Source organism: Nycticebus coucang, chromosome 2, assembly GCF_027406575.1.
Source record: "Nycticebus coucang isolate mNycCou1 chromosome 2, mNycCou1.pri, whole genome shotgun sequence".
Lineage (NCBI taxonomy): Eukaryota > Metazoa > Chordata > Mammalia > Primates > Lorisidae > Nycticebus > Nycticebus coucang.
Window position 1 is genome coordinate 138787115 of NC_069781.1, and position 17360 is coordinate 138804474.

A 17360-nucleotide genomic window follows, 5' to 3' on the forward strand; every position below is an offset into this window, starting at 1 on the left:
AAAAAAAAATCCAATATACTCAATACTACTGTGAAACCAATTTATAATCACTCATACTTGCATATGAAAAATGAAACACAATTTTAGCCTAGGATGAAAGAGAGAAGGGGTGGGAGAGGAGAGGGAAGGGGGTGGATTGATAGAGGGAGGCATAGTAGGGAGACCACACCTATGGAACATATTGCAAGTACAAATTTGTGTAGAACACAAATGTCTTAATGCTGTAATTGGGTATGTGAGTGAAGGCTATGTTGATTAGTAGGATATAAGCACTCCAATTTGTACAAATAATTAACACATCAAATCCCCCCAAAAAATGCAAAATACTAATTAAAACTGATTAAATTTTGTGAATGGGCATTTTACCAAGAAGCTTTAGAAATGTTCAATAAGCACAAAAAATATGTTTATAACACCCTTAGTCCTTGGTAAAATGCATGTCTAAACCATTCAGAAATGTAATTCAAGCCAGAATCCACAGAGAACTCAAATGTATTAATAAGAAAAGAACAAGTGATCCCATCTCAGTGTGGGCAAGGAGTTGAAGAGAAACTTCTCTGAAGAAGACAGGCACACGACCTACAGGCAAATGAAAAAATGCTCATCAACCTTAATCATCAGAGAAATGCAAATCAAAACCACTTTGAGATATCATTTAACTCCAGTAAGATTAGCCCACATCACAAAATCCCAAAACTATAGATGTCGTGTGGATGTGGAGAAAAGGGAATACTTCTGCATGCTGGTAGAAATGCAAAGTAATACATTCCTCTTGGAAATATGTTTGGAGATCACTTAGGGATCTAAAAATAGACCTGCCATTCGATCCTGAAATTCCTCTACGAGGTATATGTCCAGAAGACCAAAAATCACTTTATAACAAAGACATTTGTACCAGAATGTTTATTGCAACTCAATTCATAATTGCTAAGTCAGGGAAGAAGCCCAAGTGCCCATCGACCCATGAATGCATTAATAAATTGTGGTATATGTACACCATGGAATAGTATGCAGCCTTAAAAAAGATAGAGACTTTATCTCTTTTATGTTTACATAGATGGAGCTGGAACACATTCTACTTAGCAAAGTATCTGAAGAATAAAAGAAAAAATATCCAATGTACTCATCCCTACTATGAAACCAATTTATAAACACCCACAATTCCATATGAATGCTATCACCTAAAAATTTTGAAGGCATACTCTTAAGAAGTAGAAACCAGGATAAAAAGTGTATATATTGTGTAATTCCCTTACTTGGATATTTGTGAAGAGATGAAATTGTGGAGATAGTAAAATGATTAGTTGTTCCTTGGGTCTTGAGATAGAAGGGTTGACTAGACAAAATGCAAACTGATTTATTTTTGTGTGTGCAGTGAACTCATTCTCTGATATTTTAATGGTGTATAAATAATACTGATTTTAAAATCCTGCAGAACTTTACATTAGAAAAGACTGGTACTTTCTGTATGAGAATTACAAATATTATTTAGTAGGTTGGAAAATCCCAGAAAATAATGCAGATAATATAACTGTCTGAAAATATTCAAAAAACCCTTATTAAGGGAGTGAAGGGAAAGGAGACTGATCTACATAACTAAGGAAATAAAGAGACTTTATAAAGGTTAAATCATGTGTATATGTGTATTCTATTTTTATATATAATTTTTATTGAATTAGGGGGTAGAACTGGAGATTGACGGGGTCTCTTCCCCATCATATCAAAAGTATGCCTGCATGTATATGTTTATCGCAACACTGTTTATAACAGAAAACATAGAGAATCAGTCTAAGTGTCTTTCAGCAGAGGATGGGATAAAGAAAATATGTGATTGAGCAGAGGTAAAAACTTTTGTGTGTTCTCATCTGATTAGTGTACCTAGTACCAATTAGGTAATTTCTCATCCCAAGCCCCAGTGCCTTTCTGAGGATGTAATCTCTATTGGTCCATATATATCCACTATTTATCTCCCTTTTATAAGTGGAAACATATGTATTTGGCTTTCTGTTCCTGAGTTATTTAAGACAATGGCCTCCAGTTCCATCTATATTACTACAAAATACATGTTTTCCTTCTTTTTATGGATGAGTAGTAATCCATGATATGAGGGTGTGTGTGTGCACGTGTGTATCTCGCATTTTCTTTATCCAGTCTTCTACTGATAGACACTTAGATTGATTTCATATGTTTGCTGTTGTAAATAGTGTTGTGACAAGCATATAAGTGCAGACATATTTTGATGTAATGTGGAAAGGACACCCTGAATGAATAGTGCTGAGGAAATTAGATAGCCATATGTAGAAGAATGAAACTCTCATTAATTAGAAACATTTGCTCACGATGTATTGAAGACATTAATGTAAGACCAGGAACTATAAAAATTCTAGAAGAAATTCCAACAAAATCTCTTCTAGTAATTGGTCTAACAAAGAATTTATGAGGAAGACCCCAGAGTAAATGCAACAATAACAACAAAAATAACAGAGAAACGGGGGTTAAACTAAAAAGTTAAACTGTGTAGCTAAAGAAATAATCACCACAGTAAAAAGACAACCTACGGAATGGGAAAAATATTCATAAACTATTTTTAAATGAATCTTTGTAGTGATGATGGGTTAATTTAATAGGTGAAGCACAATATGGTAACTACTTTGTACTACTTAAACTAATAACAGTGGAAGGCTGTTTAAAATTTAACCAAAAAGAGACTGGAGAGTTATAGTGAAATACTAGAAATCAGTGAATTAATAAGTAATATGATATTTCATTAGTGGACATTCATTGTTTTGCTTTTAAGAACCTGGAAGAAGGGCGGCACCTGTGGCTCAAGGAGTAGGGTGCCGGTCCCATATGCTGGAGGTGGTGAGTTCAAACCTAGCCCTGGCCAAAAACCAAAAAAAAAAAAAAAAAAAAGAATAACACTTAAAAAAAAAAAAAAAAAAAGAACCTGGAAGAAACTGTTTTCTTTGAGTTTCAAATGTTCTGGTAAATATAGTTGTCTCTTGGCTTGTTCAATATCACTGTAAATTGCTGAAATAAGTGACTCTAAAGAATCGAAGTTCTGTTCTGGTGTGATGTAGCCAAGAATGGCCACATTGAGGATTTCCCCATAGAAGTCTTTATTGAAGGTAGGCATGATGGGAGTTTCATGGACCTTTTTATATTCTTATAGTACACACACACACACACACACACACACACACACACACACATACACAGTATGGGTTCCAGCATATGCTCATCACCATCTTGTAAACATCTCCACTTCCAACACTGGCCAAACCATAATAAATAACAGTGTGTGGAGTGTGAATTGTGAGGTGGCAAGACCCCCACAGCCCCTGGAGGTGCATTCAAGGAACGATCCCCAAACTGCCTCTTCTCCCTTCCTAAAAAAATAGTCATATCTCCTTGCTCCCTCTCCCAGAAAGCAGATAGATTTCTCTCCCTAAAGTTAATCTTTACCCCATGTACTATTACTTCCCCTCAACCTTGTAAAATGAAAATATTTCCACTTGCTTTCCTTGCTGATTTGCAACATTGTTAGTATAAGCAACCTTGTTTAGGTACTATATGGTATGGTGCTGGCTGCAGCCATCAGCTGCATCAGAACTCTCAACCCCATCCTTACCTCTTGTGTAATCTTTGTCTCTTGTGTATCTTATTTTATCATTCCCCACCATTCCCACTCCAGTTTATTTACTCTTTGCCCTGGTTCATGAAAAATGGTTCCCGGAACAAGGACCAGAATATGGGATAGTAGGTGCACGCAGATGAGGGAAGGCCCAATGAGAAGAAAAGAGGAACTGGGTAGTTCATAAGTAAATTCATGTTTGGGGGAACTTGTCAGGAATAATACATTATAGGACAGTCAGGCTCAAAGGAGTGAGAATTATTTATTCTAATGCTTAAGTCTATGTTAAAAACCTGTGGCTATCATATTCATGTTACCCAGTTAGAGCAGTTTCTTCACTTTATTTAAGAAGTTTGTCCTTGGTTCCCTGAGAAAGGCACTGTTAACACTGCCACCTGGGACAGAGTAGGGGAGAAACTGTTCTTATTACACAGCCAATAGACCTTCTAATGTTTCTATTGATGCTTTCTCTCTTTAGGAACTAATTAAGGACTGTTTAGATCCTAATCATGAACAGATGCATCCCCCTTTTCAGACACTGTTTCTCCTGCTCCAGCAGAAAGACCTACGTATGATAAACCTCTTCCCCTGGTATCTCTCTCAACAAGAATTGGAAAATGAGGAATGAGGGCGGCACCGGTAGTTCAGTGGGTAGGGTGCCAGGCACGTACACCAAGGCAGGGGGGTTCTAACCCAGCCCCAGCCTGTAAACAACAATGACAACTGCAACAACAACAACAACAAAAAATAAGCTGGGTGTTGTGGCGGGTGCCTGTAGCCCCAGCTACTTGAGAGGCTGAGGCAAGAGGATTGCTGAAACCCAAGAGTTAGAGGTTGCTGTGAGCTGTGATGCTACAGGACTCTACCAAGGGTGACAAAGTGAGACTCTGTCTCAAGAAAAAAATGAGAAATGAAAATATGCTGAGGAGCATTACTCTTCTGTTTCTGATAAAGACCCTGATCCCTCTGAGCTATTGACTATGGCTAGACTTCATGTCTCCCCTCCATCCTAGCCCACACCATTTTGCCTGACACCTGGCTCCTCCCCTTCTAAATTTCTATCTCTGCCGCCTCCTTTTGTTATATCAGGACAGAATTCAAAATCACCTTTTCAAGTGACCTTAGAATAAAGCTCATGTACAGATACATTTTTTAGATGGATTTTCTTGGTTTCCAATTATTGAAACTGTTGACCAACAGTGCAATCAAAATCGCCAGCATCAGCCTCTTTCTTTTAAAACCCTCAGAGACCCAAAACAGTCTTGTCTGCAATATAACCTAACTATTCCATTCACTCTGGCCATAGTGAACCCTTTGTCTAATGACATTCTCCCTCCTAATGATTAGAAGTCTGTGGCAAAGGCATGTCTTTCTGGTGGTGATTACTTATTGTGGAAAGAAGAGGCAGAACATAATCACCATCAAAATATCCCTTTCACTGCAGATGTTCTTCTATTAGGACGCCCTTAATCCTCTATGGTAGCTCAATTATGTTACCCTCCTGAGGCCTGGCCACAAGTTAATCGGTTAGCAGGACAACAGGTTCTCCTCCTGTCTCCCTTGCCCCACAGGACTCTCTCTTGCCCCATAGAGAGAGATCTATCTCCTCCCTGGATGGGCCCTCACGCTGTTCCTCAGAGCACCCCACAACCATTTACCAAGTGAACCCCCCTAGTCTGGATTTGTGGTCTCGAATAAAATTGTACTGTACAGAAAATCTTTCAACACTGTAAGTCTCTCACTGGAAATCACAGGTTCTGCACCCTACCACCTTAACACTCACCAAGATCCCTGAGCCCCAACTTCCCAGTGAATGTGTATCATTCCTCCCGGTTTATTCCTTTTTCTCTACACCTTTTCTCAGGATGCCTGGTTGCTCTCACAGGTTCAAAACAGAGATGACATACTGATCATAATCTACCTCCCTCCCATGTTCCTTATAGGCAGTCCACGCCACCCCCTCCTCCACAAGCAGCAGCCAATGAGACACCAGGCCCATTACTCCACCTCTCTGTAACCAAAACAAAATCTTACTTCAGCTTTCAGGATTTAACATTTTTTGTTTTAATTTAATAATTGAATATGGTTGATTTATACCCAGTTTAAAGTGTAGAACTTTCATGTTTATTGTCATATGGTTGGCAACAAACCAACAACTATTTATAAGTGTTATAAAACTTTTCTTTGACTATTGGGAAAGTAATTCAGATCCTACTCTAAAAGTACCTTCAAATATTAAAAGATTCAGACAGGAATCTGTGTAGTGAACTTATCTGTACTTACTTAACCTGACTTACAGTAATCTTTAAGTAATTCCACAAAATCTGGTATTACTATGTAAAATCATTCCTTTTGGTAAGTCATCTGACCCAGTTATTAATGAAAAAACATGCATTTAAAGCTTTTTAAACTAAATAATTTATATGTCACAGAAATATTTTTGTTACTCTGGTTTACGGGAGTTGGGGGGTGGTGGTGGTGATTTCCCAATACACTGATGTGAAAAAATAGAATATCTAAACTAAGTTAGTTATCTGGTGATAAATGTATTTACTGTGATGAAAATAAGACAGATGCCATAAAAACTTTGTGAATCATCTAGAATGTTTTCACTGATAAATTACATATAACAGGTGTGCATTTATTACAAATATTTGTATCTGCCAAAGTAGAGCCACTTTAAGGAGTGAGTTTTATCTTTCATCTAAAGTAGATGCAAGTGTATATTTAAACTGAAAGATTTTAACTTGCTAAAGAATCTATTTTAATATACTGGTTTGTCCTCTATTTATAGGTTTTATAAATTTTAGAATCAATTTCTCTTTAAAGTTGCTCACATTTTTCAACTCTTGTGCACATAAAATTGACTTGAAGTTCATTGTTTCTTTGTTTTTTCTTTATCCAAATTTTGAGTTCAGGTGTAATATGGTAACTGCATCCTGTTCAAATAAATTTTTGAAACTGTATGGTTTTCTCTGCAAGTACAAATAACAAAGGCAAAACTAATTAAGATCACAAACTTCAGTGAAAGCCTTAACATCCAAATCTTCTTGATAATGTGAATTGTACCCCTTCCAGTTTAATTTCTTCTGAACTTTCCACACTTAACTGTTACCACTGAAACTTTGCACATGTTAAGATTAAAATTGGGTCTCTACTGTGATAATTCCTATTTCCTCTTCTGTTTTAGATGCAAACTAACATATATGTGAACTTTACCACCAAGTAGTGCAGACACAATTTCTTATGACTTTACAAGGTTTGAATTAGAATTGCAACATTTCATAGATAAAGAAAACTAAGTATATTGCTGCAATTTTAAATTTCAAAGCAGTATTTAAAAATTGCATTGTTTTTCTTTAAAAAAAAAACACTCAGTTAAGAAAGACTAAAACATTCTTTCAAAAGAGACATCTAAATGTGTTTCCTACTTTTGTATATGAACTTGGATTTTGTAACCACCAACAACAAAAAATAAAACCTGCCTTTGGATTACGTACAGCCCAGAAGAGATACAGTGTTCCCTTCTTTTCCTATTTGACTCACCTCATTGAGGATCATCAGATATGCCCTCAAAAACTCCTAATTTGTACTCATAAATTAACTACCCTAAATGATTTTCAACAATTACTGAGAAATATTAATTGGCTCCGTCCTTCATTGCAAATTGCCCCAAAAGACTTAAAGCCCCCCCTTGGACATTCATAAAGAACAAGTTATCCTTCCTCTTCTTGTTCTTTAACACCTACTGCAACAGAAGCTCTAACCAAGGTCAACTGCACTTTGCAAAGAACACAGCTCTCTAATCTTTCCTACTCCTCATGTGTCTATTACTTTGTTATAAAAACCTTTTGGTCCTTTGGAATGGGTGCATTTAAATACAACACCAAAACAGGTTTTAACTCCCTATTATAAAATAGTTGCCACATTAATTTAAAAAAGAATACAACACAAACTTCCCCATGGTGGCAAATGACATTTGCTAATTTTACTTAGTATTGCAACTATATAGCTATTAATGATGGAATATTTGCTAAAAAAGGATCTCAGGATGATGGGAAGATGGCGGACTGAAGCCAGCTTTCCACAGGGGTTCCCGTCCTGAAGGAGAGTTAGGGGACGAAAATTTAGCAAGTAACCTGATGGATTCGAGCAACACCAAGCGAGAAAGTTGAAGAGCACACATCAACCCCGCTGAGGAGAGCTGCAACCACAAGGAAGCAAACAAAAGGTACAAAACCCATCACCAAGCAGACGGGAGTCCCCCCTCCCTCATCTGATTGGCTTAAGGGACCCACAAACAAAAGGGCAGAAATCAAAGGCCATCCCACTATACTTCACGGGAGAGACCTACTACAAACTGGACCTACCTCCCTTACTAGGATGCCTAGGCATTCTCCTGCCAGGCATAAAACTGTATAGATCTGTAAATATCCTTTGCCGGCAACTCTGAGCACCCAGCACTTCCCTCCACTCTCTCTGAGGTCTGAAAGCCTGTCCCCCAGGAGTTCGGATTCTTGGGTGACTCCTAAAGGGGAGAGGACAGTCCCCAAGCTGTGGCTGGTCAGTGCTGATTCTGGGGCACGGGAGAGAGGTCAGGACAGTCAGCGGAGGGAGACCCTCACCAGGGTGGTGCTTCCCTGAGGCGAGGTGCAGCACCCTCCTTGGGCAACAATACAACCAGGCATATAACTGAGTCAAACTCACTACCAGCTGCTCTGAGCTCCCAGCTGCTCTGAGCTCCTGGTGCTCCCCCTGCCCCCACTCTGTGGTCCAGAGAACTGAACGCCTGCAGTGTGGCCATACAGGGAACTGGGGGTAGCCGAGTCTGTTTGCTGCCCAGTGGTTCTGGGCTCCAGCCGCTTCCCCCTACCCTGCCCCCACTCTGAAGCCTGAAGGCTTGAGCTGCAGCGGTACAACCGGGCGAGAGACTGGAAGAAACTGAATTTGCTCGCTGCTGACTGGGCTCCCTGCAGCTCTGAGCCCTTGCTGGCTCTGGGCTCCTGGTGCTCGCCCCGCCCTCGCTCTGTGCCGGGAGAGCTGAGCGCCGGCGTGGTTCTGGGCTCCAGCTGCTCCCTCCACCCTGCCCCCACTCTGAAGCCTGAAGGCTTGAACTGCAGCGGTACAACTGGGTGAGAGACTGGGAGAAATTGAATTTGCTCACTGCCGACTGGGCTCCCTGCAGCTCTGAGCTCTTGCTGGCTCTGGGCTCCCGGCGCTCGACCTGCCCTCACTCTGTGGTCCCGAGACCTGAGTGTCTGCGTGGTTCTGGGCTCCAGCCGCTCCCTCCACCCCACCCCCACTCTGAAGCCTGAAGGCTTGAGCTGCAGTGGTACAACTGGGCGAGAGACTGGGAGAAACTGAATTTGCTTGCTGCTGACTGGGCTCCCTGCAGCTCTGAGCCCTTGCTGGCTCTGGGCTCCCGTCGCTCGCCCCGCCCTCACTCTGTGGTCTAGAGACCTGAGCGCCTGCCTTGTGGCCAGGCAGGGAACTAGGTGGAGCTGAGTCTGTTCGCAGCCTGGCGGTTCTGGGCTCCAGCCGCTCCCTCCACCCCACCCCCACTCTGAAGCCTGAAGGCTTGAGCTGCAGCAGTACAACTGGGCGAGTGTCTGGGAGGAACTGAATTTGCTCGCCGACAGGGCTCCCTGCAGCACCGAGCCCCTGGTGGCTCTGGGCTCCTGGCGCTCTCCCGACCCTCGCTCTGTGCTCTGGAGACCTGAGCACCTGCCGTGTGGCTGGGCAAGGAACTGAGTGGAGCTTAGTCTGTTTGCTGCCTGGCGGTTCGGGGCTCCAGCCACCCCCCCACCACCCCCACTCTGAAGCCTGGAGGCTTGGGCTGCAGCGGTGCAGTGGAGCCAAAGATTGGGAGGAAAGGAGTGAGCTTGCTGGCAGTGGCTCTGAGCTCCCAGCAACCCACCCCACCCACACTCTGGGATCCGGAGACCTGTCCCCCGGGAGTCCAGATTCTTGAGGGATTTGTCGGGGCGTGGACAGTGCCCGAACTGTGGCTGGTCAGTCCTGACTCTGGGACACAGGAGTGAGGCTGGGGGAGACCCACATCAGAGTGGCAGTTCCCTGAGATGGCTGAAGCCATACCCCCTGCCTCCCTGGGCAACCAGAGGAGGCCACCCCTGAGTATAGGATTTGCCTGAGGTGACTTACAGACCCCGGAAACATCCAGGGTAGGGCCGACTCAGAGAACTGAGACTTCAACCCAGGATAAGTGCTTCACTGAGGTCAAACAGAAGCCAGCTGACAATAAGTCAGAACCACTCAACCCCACCACACCAGACAGGGCCCCAGTCTCTCAGGCTACAACACTGAACAGGTGCTCAACAAAACCCTAGGGTAAAAATCAAAGGGAGTAAAACAACCATGGGGCGGAATCAGCAGAAAAACTCTGGTAACATGAATAACCAGAATAGATCAACCCCACCAAGGAAAGAAATGGCAGATGTAATTGAAGATCCCATTCATAAACAATTGGCAGACATGTCAGAAATCGAATTCAGAATTTGGATTGCATACAAGATTGATAAAATGGAATTAGGAATCCGAGGAGAAATTCAAAAGTTGTCTCAAGAATTTAATGAATTTAAAGACAAAAGCACCAAAGACTTAGACACACTGAAGCAAGAATTTGCAGCCCTTAAAGATATGAAAAATACAGTAGAATCCCTCAGCAACAGAATGGACCAAGCAGAAGAAAGGATTTCTGACATCGAAGATAAAGCCTTCGACCGCTCCCAAACTCTCAAAGAGGAAGAGAAATGGAGAGAAAAAATGGATCTTTCTCTTAGAGAGCTCTGGGAAAATTTGAAGAAGGCAAATATATGAATAATAGGAGTTCCAGAAAACAATGAAGTGCCCTCGAAGGGCACAGAGGCCCTCCTGCATGAAATTAAGGAAGAGAATTTTCCAGACATGCCTAGAGATTCTGAAATTCAGATAGCAGACAGTTTCAGAACTCCAGCACTATTCAACACCAATAAGTCATCCCCCAGACATATCATAATTAGCTTCACTAAAGTCAACATGAAGGAGAAAATTCTAAAGGTTATCAGGTGAAAGAAAGCCATTACCTACAAAGGTAACAACATTAGAATGACTGCAGATCTCTCTGCTGAAACTTTTCAAGCCAGAAGAGGGTGGTCATCGACTTTTAATCTCCTAAAGCAAAATAACTTTCAACCCCAGATCTTGTACCCAGCTAAACTGAGTTTCATCTATGATGGAGAAATTAAATACTTTAACGACATTCATATGTTGAAGAAATTTGGCACAACCAAACCAGCTCTTCAGGATATTCTCAGACCTATCCTCCGTAATGACCAACCCAATCCTCTACTACAAACATAAACTCACTCAGAAACTCCTGATCAAACTCCAACTTCTACAATGGCAAAAAAATTAAAATTGTCCACTGGACTTTTGAAAAACTCGATACCCAAAATTTCACCAAACTTATGAATAATCACCATTAATGTGAATGGCTTAAACTGTACTCTAAAGAGACATAGGTTAGCTGACTGGATACAAAAACTCAGACCAGATATCTGTTGCTTACAAGAGTCACATCTTAACTTAAAAGACAAATACAGACTCAGGGTGAAAGGATTGTCATCCATATTTCAGGCAAATGGTAACCAGAAAAAAGCAGGTGTTGCAATTTTATTTGCAGACACAATAGGCTTTAAACCAACAAAAGTAAGTAAGGACAAGATGATCACTTCATATTTGTTAAGGGCAATACTCAATATGATGAGATTTCAATTATTAATATCTATGCACCCAATCAGAATGCACCTCAATTCATAAGAGAAACTCTAACAGACATGAGCAACTTGATTTCCTCCAGCTCCATAACAGTCGGAGATTTTAACACTCCTTTGGCAGTGAGGGATCGATCCTCCAAAAAAAAGCTGAGTAAAGAAATTTTAGATTTAAATCTAACCATCCAGCATTTAGATCTAGCAGACATTTACAGAACATTTCATCCTAAAAAAACTGAATACACATACTTCTCATCAGCTATCGGAACTTACTCCAAAATCGATCACATCTTAGGTCACAAATCTAACCTCAGTAAATTTAAAGGAATAGAAGTTATTCCATGCATCTTCTCGGACCACCATGGAATAAAACTTGAGCTGAGTAACAACAGGAATCTACATACTCATACAAAAACATAAAAGTTAAATAACCTCATGCTGAATGATAGCTGGGTGAGAGATGAGATCAAGAAGGAAATTGCCAAATTTTTGGAACAAAATGACAATGAAGACACGAACTATCAGAACCTCTGGGACACCGCAAAGGCAGTTCTAAGAGAGAAATTTATAGCGCTGCAAGCCTTCCTCAGGAGAACGGAAAGAGAGGAAGTTAGCAACTTAATGGGACATCTCAAGCAACTGGAAAAGGAAGAACACTCCAACCCCAAACCCAGTAGAAGAAAAGAAATAACCAAAAATCAGAGCAGAACTAAATGAAATTGAAAACAAAAGAACAATACAACAGATCAATAAATCAAAAAGCTGGTTTTATGAAAAGGTCAACAAAATAGATAAACCATTGGCCAACCTAAACAGGAAAAAAAGAGTAAAATCTCTAATCTCATCAATCAGAAATGACAAAGACGAAATAACAACAGACTCCTCAGAAATCCAAAAAATCCTTAATGAATATTACAAGAAACTTTACTCTCAGAAATATGAAAATCTGAAGGAAATGGACCGATACTTGGAAGCTTGTCACCTTCCAAGACTTAACCAGAATCAAGTGGAAATGTTGAACAGGCCGATTTCAAGTTCGGAAATAACATCAACCATACAAAATCTCCCCAAAAAGAAAAGTCCGGGACCAGATGGTTTCACATCAGAATTCTACCAAACCTTTAAAGAGTAATTAGTACCTGTATTACTCAAACTGTTTCAAAAGGTAGAAAAAGAAGGAAGACTCCCCAACACATTCTATGAAGCAAACATCACCCTGATCCCCAAACCAGGAAAAGACCCAACAAAAAAAGAAAATTATAGACCAATATCACTAAAGAATACAGACGCAAAAATATTCAACAAGATCCGAACAAACAGAATCCAGCAACATATCAAACAAATCATACATCATGATCAAGTTGGCTTTATCCCAGGGTCTCAAGGCTGCTTCAATATATGTAAATCTATAAATGTAATTCAGCACATAAACAAAGTAAAAAACAAAGATCATATGATCCTCTCAATCGCTGCAGAAAAAGCTTTTGATAACATCCAACATCCCTTCATGATCAGAACACTTAAGAAAATTGGTATAGAAGGGACATTTCTTAAACTGATAAAGGCCATATACAGCAAACCGACAGCCAATATCATATTGAATGGAGTTAAATTGGAATCATTTCCACTTAGATCAGGAACCAGACAAGGCTGCTCATTGTCTCCATTGCTTTTTAACACTGTGATGGAAGTTTTAGCCACCACAATTAGGAAAGAAAAGGCGATCAAGGGCATCCACATAGGGTCAGAAGAGATCAAACTTTCACTGTTCACAGATGATATGATTGTATATCCGGAAAACACTAGGGACTCTACTACAAAACTCCTAGAAGTGATCAAGGAATACAGCAACGTCTCAGGTTACAAAATCAACATTCATAAATTAGTAGCCTTTATATATACCAACAATAGTCAAGTTGAAAAACAATTAAGGACTCTATCCCATTCACAGTAATGCCAAAGAAGATGAAATATTTGGGAGTTTATCTAACAAAGGATGTGAAAGATCTATATAAAGAGAACTATGAAACTCCAAGAAAAGAGATAGCTGAGAATGTTAATAAATGGAAAATCATATCATGCTCATGGCTGGGAAGAATTAACATTGTTAAAATGTCCATACTACCCAAAGCAATATATACCTTCAACGCAATCCCTATTAAAGTTCCACTGTCATACTTTAAAGATCTTGAAAAAACAATACTTCGTTTTATATGGAATCAGAAAAAACCTCTAATAGCCAAGACATTACTCAAAAATAAAAACAAAGCAGGAGGAATTACGCTACCAGACCTCAGACTATACTACAAATAGATAGTAATCAAAACAGCATGGTATTGGCACAATAACAGAGAAGTAGATGTTTGGAACAGAATAGAGAACCAAAAGATGAACCCAGCTACTTACCGTTATTTAATCTTTGACAAGCCAATTAAAAACATCCAGTGGGGAAAAGATTCCCTATTTAACAAACGGTGCTGGGTGAACTGGCATGGCAACCTGTAGAAGACTGAAACTGGATCCACACCTTTCACCACTAACCAAGATAGACTCCTACTAGATTAAAGACCTAAACTTAAGACATGAAACTATAAAAATATTAGAAGAGAGTGCAGGGAAAACCCTTGAAGAAATTGGGCTGGGTGAGTTTTTTATGAGAAGGACCCCCCGGGCGATTGAAGCAGCTTCAAAAATACACTTTTGAGACTTGATCAAACTAAAAAGCTTCTGCACAGCCAAGAACACAGTAAGTAAAGCAAGCAAACAGCCCTCAGAATGGGAGAAGATATTTGCTGGTTATGTCTCTGACAAAGGTTTAATAACCAGAATCCACAGAGAACTCAAACGCACTAGCAAGAAAAGAACAAGGGATACCATCACAGGCTGGGCAAGAGAATTGAAATGAAACTTCTCCGAAGAAGACAGGCGAGCGACCTTCAGACATATGAAAAAGTGCTCATCATCTTTAATCATCAGAGAAATGAAAATCAAAACTACTTTGAGATATCATCTAACTCCAGTGAGACTAGCCTATATCACAAAATCCCAAGACCAGAGATGTTGGCGTGGATGTGGAGAAAAGGGAACACTTTTGCACTGCTGGTGGGAATGCAAACTAATACATTCCTTTTGGAAAGAGATATGGAGAACACTTAGAGATCTAAAAATAGATCTGCCATTCAATCCTGTAATCCCTCTGCTGGGCATATACCCATAAGACCAAAAACCACATCATAACAAAGATATTTGTACCAGAATCTTTATTGTAACCCTATTCATAATTGCTAAGTCATGGAAGAAACCCAAGTGCCCATCGATCCACGAATGGATTAACAAATTGTGGTATATGTACACCATGGAATACTACGCAGCCTTGAATAAAGATGGAGACTTTACCTCCTTCATGTTTACGTGGATGGAGCTGGAACATATACTTCTCAGTAAAGTGTATATCCAATGTATTTACCCCTACTATGAAACTAACTTAGGACCTTCACATGAAAGCTATAACCAAGTTACAACCTAAGAACAGGGGGAAGAGGGAAAGCGTGGGGAGGGAGGGGAGAGGTGGTTAGAGGGAGGGGGTTTGGAAGGATCACACCTGTGGTGCATCTTACAAGGGTACATGTGAGCCTTGTCAAATGTGGGATGTAAATGTCTTGGCAAAGTAACTAGGAAAATCCCAGGAGGGCTATGTCAACTAATGAGATGAAAATGTGTCAAATATTCCATGAAACAAGTGTATGGTGCCCCATGATCATACTGATGTACACAGCTATGATTTAATTTAAAAAAATAAATAAATATCAAAACAAACAAAAAAAAAACCTTTGAGGGTGAATACAGTGATCAATTCATAGACAAATATATGTCAAAATTTATCAAATAGTATACTTTAGGTATAGATTATATATTAATTACAATTAAATAAAGTAACTTTAAAAAAAAAAAAGAAGGATCTCACACCTCACCTCAGAGAGTTACATGTTGTCATTATATCTTTTTCTCATTTTTCTCAAATTTCACAGGAACAAATTAAAGAAAAAGGGGATATACCCCAATACACCTCATAATCTCTCTTGTGCCCACTTTTCTTTAAACTTTTTAAAAATTCATATCCAAGGATATACTAGCAGAGAAATTTTGGAATGCACCTAATTCTAAACATCCCGAGGTGCTATGCAAAGACCCTCTGACTGGTATTTGGCAAAGACCTGATCCTGTGCTAATATAAGGAAGAGGACATGTTTGTGTTTTTACTAGAACAGCTGACAGTCCTCCTTGCCTCCCTGAATGGTTGGAATGGACCAAGATGGACCCAGTAGACCCTCTGATGCTACCAATGAGGAAGCTAGGAGCGATGCCCTAAGTGATCTATCAAGCCAAGACATCACAGAAAGTGAAGCCTGGACATGGGGACAACTTAAGAAGCTGAGCCATGAGAGAACTGATCTTGTGCAATGTTGTGGTGAGCCAGTCACCCCCCAAAAGCTTTTCACAGCTACACTAGCTATTGTTTCTTGTTATTCTTCTGCAGAGTTGGAGTCAAGCAACTCCTCCAATAAAAATTATTTGTTTACTAATTGGCACTTATTGGCACTAAAAAATAAAAAGGGAGGAGATGTGCAGTGTGGTTTATGAGATGGCAAGACTCCCATTGCTTGGGAGGTGGATTCAAGGAAAGACCCCCAAATTGTTTCTCCTTCCTTCCTAAAACAATAGTCCTTTCTCCTTGCTCCATCTCCCAGAAAGCACGTAGCCTTTCCTCCCTAAAGTCAATCTTTACCCCACGTACTCTTATTTCCCCTCAACCTTGCAAAATGAAAATATCCCCACTTGCTTTCCTTGCTGATTTGCAACATCATTAGTATAAGCAACCTTGTTTAGGTACTATGTCAGTAAAGCTGTTCACACAGTTTGGTTTGGTGTTGGCTACAGCATCAGCTGCATCAGATCTGCCAACCCCATCGTTATCTCTTGTGCGATCTCTGTTTCTTGTGTGTCTTGTTTTCTCATTCCCCCCATTCCTACTCTGGTTTGTTTATTCTTTGCACTGTTGGGGAAACCAGTGAATACATCAGCTGGAAGCTTATCTACTACTTGTTCAGGAAAGTTAGCTGTGGGGATGCCCAGTTGCTGGGAGCTCCTGCTGAAGCTCCCAACCACTAGGCCCCATCAAAAGTATGGCAGGTGCCTCATGATGCCATCAGCTCAGGGCACGGGCTGCTGCCAGTCTCCAAGTCCCGTCTACCCACGGTCAAGGCAGTGCCTGGACCCCATACCAGCTGGGAGACTACAATGTGAGTGCTACCAGTCAGGCAGGCAGAAGAACCAGGGCCCAGAAGGTGCCCATGACATGCTGAGGTGGGTCATTCATGCTGCTGACCCAACAGAAGATACCCAAGGACTCAGAGGCTGTGTTTAATTTCTCACTTTAAGATAGAGAGATTACATACAAGTAGTGGGAATGGGGGTATAGATTCATGTTTACTAGATAAGATTCATGTAATGGTAAATACATTATTAGAAATTCATGCTTAACTTAATTTATATATTATATATATAGGTATACATATAAAATATGTGTGTGTCTGTACCTGAGTATATGTTTGAATTAATATATGCATATATGTGTATATAGATACATATGTATGTGTATATATGTATATATATATATTTCTTTGCTCCCTCAGATGACAAATCATTGAATCAGCAAACACTTAATAGAAAAAAAATGTAACCATTGCTCATATCTTTTTTCCTACTACCATTCACAGAAAATAAACTAAGATTCCATGAATAAAAAAAGGATGGTATAATTAACAGAACTAACTTAGTCGTTTGATCATTGTTAAAGTATTAGGTATATACAGGAAAATGAGGGTGACTAGAGAGATTCATGAGGCAATGAATTAGGTTGTTTAGTGCTGGAAATAGTAGTGAGAATTTATGCT

General features: G+C 40.1%; 1 pseudogene; it reads right to left on the reverse strand.

Moving 5' to 3' along the window:
• Positions 1–2953: 2953 nt before the first annotated feature.
• LOC128576225 (riboflavin kinase-like) lies at positions 2954–16632 on the reverse strand (annotated as a pseudogene).
• Between the last annotated feature and the right edge of the window lie 728 nt (positions 16633–17360).